The 4,985-nt window shown below is 37.8% G+C and overlaps 1 non-coding gene across 1 annotated transcript; it reads left to right on the top strand.

Moving 5' to 3' along the window:
* Positions 1 to 4,145: 4,145 nt before the first annotated feature.
* Positions 4,146 to 4,252, top strand: LOC122066133. Its single transcript, XR_006136250.1, has one exon. It is a non-coding gene; the product is annotated as a small nucleolar RNA R71 (small nucleolar RNA).
* The last annotated feature ends 733 nt before the right edge of the window (positions 4,253 to 4,985 follow it).

Consider the following 4,985-nt stretch of genomic DNA (forward strand, 5'->3'; position numbering starts at 1 on the left):
GTGGTATACCAAAGCGGGAAAAAATGTTCTCTTTCAGAAATTGGACCACCACTTTATGGTCATTAGATTTACAAAGTATGGGCCCTATCCATTTAGAAACATAATCAATGGCCAAAAGTATGTACAAATTTCCAAAGGAATTAGGGAATGGTCCTATGAAATCGATGCCCCACACATAAAAAATCTCAACTACCAAAACAGGGTTGAGGGGCATCATGTACGGCCAAAAGACTGGCAGGCGGAACAAGCCTTACAAAAATCAAAAGCATCTCTAAAAACAATGGGCCAATAAAATCCGTATTGGAGAACCTTTGTGGCAGTCTTTTTAGGTCCAAAGTGTCCACCACATGCATGATCATGGCAAAAAGATAAAATTGAGTGCTACTCATGATCAGGCACACAACGTCTGATAATTTGGTTAGAACAAACTTTGAAAAGATAGGGATCGTCCCAAAAGAAATGCTTAAATTGTGAAAGGAATCAATACATATCTTGGGTAGGCTGGTGATCTGGAGTCACACCCGAAACTAAGAAGCTGACAATGTCAGTAAACCATAGTTCACTGGACACTGCAAATAACTGTTCATCTAGAAAATTCTCGTTGACTGGAGAATCGACAGTTAAGGAATTTGGAAGCTTGGATGAATGGTCTACAACTATATTTTCAACTCCTTTCTTATCCCTAATTTCCAAATAAAACTCTTGCAAAAGTAAAACCTACCTAATAAGATGTGCTTTGACATCCTTCTTCTGAACTAGGTATCTAAGAGCAGAATGATCAGTGTACACCACCACATGTGACCCAACTAAGTAAGATCAGAACTTTTCTAGTGCAAACACAACAGCTAAAAGTTCTTTTTCAGTGGTTGTATAGTTGAGTTGTACATCATTTAAGGTCCTACTAGCATAATAAATGATAGTGGGTAACTTGTTAATCTTTTGACCCAAAACTGCTTCTATGGAAAGATTTGAAGCATCACACATCAATTCAAAAGGTTCAGTCCAAATAGGTGGTTGAACAATGAGTGCATTTGTCAACTCCCTCTTAAGTTAATTGAAGGATTCTAGGCACTCTTTAGAAAACTCAAAAGTTTGATCTTTGGCAACTAGTGTAGTGAGAGGTCAGGCTAATTGACTAAAGTCCTTGATGAACCTTCTGTAGAAATAGCATGCCCTAGAAAAGACCGAACATCTTTAACAGATTGGGGAGGTGGTCAATTATCAATTAAATCCACTTTAGCTCTACCTATCTTAATTCCCTCCTTGGATACTACATGGCCTAAAACAATACCAGATTTAGCCATAAAATAGCATTTCTCCCGATTCAAAACCAAATTCTTAGATATGCACCTTTTTAAAACTAAGAAAGATGGTGAAGACACTCAGAATAGGAATTCTCGTGAATCGAAAAGTCATCCATAAGTACTTCTAAGAATTTTTCAAACATATCAGAAAAGATGCTCATCATGTATTATTGGAATGTAGTAAGGGTATTGTAGAGCCCAAAGGGCATACACCTGTGAGCAAATGTTCCATATAGACATGTAAAAGTGGTCTTATGTTGGTCCTACAAAACAATTGAGATTTGATTATAGCTGGCATTTTTATTAAGAAAATAATAGTATTCATGTCTAGCTAACCTCTCTAACATATGGTCAATAAATGGCAATCGGAAGTAATCCTTCCAGGTTGTCGCATTAAGTTTCCTGTAGTCTATGCACAACTCTCCACCCTGATTGGGCATGGGTTGGAATCAGTTCGTTATTGGCATTGGGAACTACAGTAACACCAAACTTCTTGGGCACTAGATGAGCTAGGCTTACCCATTGGCTATCAGAAATAGGATAAATTATTCTATGATCCAAGCATTTTAGGATCTCTTTCTTAATGGCTTCCATCATCATAGGGTTAACTCATCTTTGGGGTTCCATGGATGGTTTGGAATCCTCCATAAGATGTATATGATATTACACAATAGAAGGACTTATACCCTTGATATCAGCCATGGTCCAACCTAGGGCTTCCTTATTGTATTTTAACACTTTGAGTAATTTCTCTTCCTGACTAGAAGTCAAATTTGAAGAAATTATTACTGGAAGAGTCTAATCAAGCCTTAGAAAAGCATACCTCAAATTAGATGACAACTTCTTAAGCTCTAGCTTAGGGTGCTCAACTATGGAAGGTTTGAAAATTGAATTGAAAAGGGGTCCTAAGGGCTCCATAGGTGTGTGGAAACTCAAGATTTTAGAAAATAAATTTTCACTATCATCATCCAACTCATCCGTACACTCTTGGAATTGTAAATCAAAATTAATATCAAAGTTGGTAATTAAATCATCAGAAAAATATAGAAAATCCTCAAGCATATTGATCTCTTCTTCTATATGTTGTTGCTTGCCTATCCTAAACATGTTTAACTCAATAGTTTGGTTGCCAAAATATAACTTTAGGAAACCATTTCGGCAATTGATTAATGCATTACTGGTAGCCAGGAATGGTCTTCATAGAATTATTGGGATCTCTTCCTTGGTTGAGAAGGGCTTGGTATCCAACACAATGAAATCAACAGGAAAAATAAATTCCCCCACCTTAAGTAAGGCATCCTCAACCATCCCTTTAGGAATCTTAACATGCCTATCTGCCAACTAAAGAGCAGTTCCAGTGGCTTTCAATTCTCCCAATTCTAGTTTCTTATACACATGGTAAGGCAAAAGATTCACACTTGTGCCAAGGTCAAGTAAGGCATACTTAATGTAGATGTTGCCTATGACACAAGCTATCGTAGAGCTCCCTAGATCCTTATACTTGGTGGCTATGGGCTAAGTAATTATGGAACTAATGTTACCTACCAAGAACACCTTTTTGGGCACACTAGTAATACGTTTGTGAGTACACAAATATTTTAGGATCTTTTCATAGGCAGAGATCTGGGATATGGCATCCAAAAGAGGGATGTTCACTCTATCTTTTTGAAGACTTCTAAAATTTTGTCCATGGAAGCAGTCTTTATTTTGTTTACTAAGCATTTAGGAAAGGGGATAAGAGGAATATAAGGACTATTAGGGATTTGCCCTTTTTTAGAATAATCATTTTTGGTTTCTTCAACCGAATCATCTTTAGTTTCAGAAGAATCTTTAGGTTGGAGGGCCCTTATTGGGTCCTCGACAGAAGGAGAGTTAATAGGAGTAATAGATAAGAAAGATTTAGGAACACTCTGTTGGTACTCTCTACCACTCCTAAGGGTAAAAACAACATGACATTAGTTGGAGGGCCCTTGTTGGGTCTGACCTTGTACTACATTCAATGGTACATTAGTTAGTGCTTGTGAACTAACAAGCTAATGATGTCTAGGGTTAGGCTCTGGTTAACTGGGCAAAGTTTTTTTCTCTCTCTCACTCAAAATTGAGACAACTTTAGAGAATTTTCGTAAGATTTTGATGGCTTGTCATGAGGAGGGCTATATTCTTTTTCAAATCACTTACTTTACTTGCCTCTCTAGTGTTGGTGAACCTAACGGGTTGTTAATAAGATGATAGGAGAAAGGGCCCAGAAAACTAGCCTGAGGTCCTACATTTGGCCTAGGAAAAGTATTTGGGGCAAAAGGTTGTTGTGCAAAGAGAGGCCTTTGGGTTCCAGATTGACTTTGATTATGGAAATTGGAAGGCCCTGCTTGGTTGCCTTAGTTTTAGGAGAAATTTGGATGATTTCTCCATCTTGGATTGTAAGTGTTACTATATGGATTATTCTGATATAGGGCATTAACACTTTCATTGGAAGTGCCCCTACAGGTGTTGGGGTATTCTTCTATAACATGTCCAGGGGACTGGCACCAATTGCACATCTTAACCATATTGACTGATTGTGGCTCTCTAGGAACAATAGCCTCAATCCTTTTGATTAGGCTATCCAAGTGGGCTTCCTTCGCTACTATCCCATCCACAAAATATCCTTTCCCTCCTATGGTTCTTTCACTCTCTTGGGTCGATTCCCACTCATTGGTTTTGTTAGCTAAGTCAAGTAAGAATTCCCATGCCTTTTCTTCATCTGTGAAGGCTGTGAATCCTCCAAGGCATATAGACTCTATCATTTGTTTAATTGGGTAATCGATACCCTCATAAATTATTTGATATAAATGCTATAAGTCTAGGCCATGGTGAGGACATTCTTGAAGTAGATCCTTGAATCTCTCCATAAGTTTGGAAAATGACTCACTAGGCTTTTGTCGAAACTGAAGGATATCACTTCTAAGCTTATTAGTCTTGTGAGTTGGGAAAAACTTCTTGAGGAAGGCAACTATGAACTGTTCCCATGTGGTTATGGAATTTATGGGTAACCCATACAACCACTTCTTGGCTTGGTCTTTTAGTGCAAAAGTGATGAACCTAAGCTTAATAGCATCATCAAAAAGCTGTTAGATTTTAATTAGAGCACATACTCTTCAAATTCCCTGAGGAATAGGTACACATCCTCAGAGGTCAGCCCATGGAAATGGGGCAATATAATAATGAATTGAGATTTGAGCTCAAAATTATTGCCCTAAGCTTATGATAGGACTATGTAGGAAGGTCGGCTGCTCTAGCAGGGTAGAACCTATCTTTTAGAGATTTAGGTGGAGGGTTTTGCTGTTGGTCTCCCATATTGAAAGGTACTAAAGAGAGTAAATATATAAGGTCACTCCTTGTTGGATCTCTTCTTTCTAACCTATTCGCACTATTATGTACCCACCCAACACTCATGCAGCAGAACATTATCCACAACTAGAATAAGACAAACCATAAATACAAAACAATGATTTTTTTTTTTTAACTTTTCTCCTGATTATTTTTTGTATGAGCTTACTGACAGGGATCTGGGGTTGCTCAGATCAATTCCTGAGGTACTGCTATAGGGTGAAACCTATCTTTATCATATTGTGAGGCTTGGCGACCTCCACCGATACAATTATTATTGCAAGCTGTTATTCTCAAAAATTCAATAAAAGAAAA

The sequence above is a fragment of the Macadamia integrifolia genome, unplaced genomic scaffold, assembly GCF_013358625.1.
Source record: "Macadamia integrifolia cultivar HAES 741 unplaced genomic scaffold, SCU_Mint_v3 scaffold2255, whole genome shotgun sequence".
Lineage (NCBI taxonomy): Eukaryota > Viridiplantae > Streptophyta > Magnoliopsida > Proteales > Proteaceae > Macadamia > Macadamia integrifolia.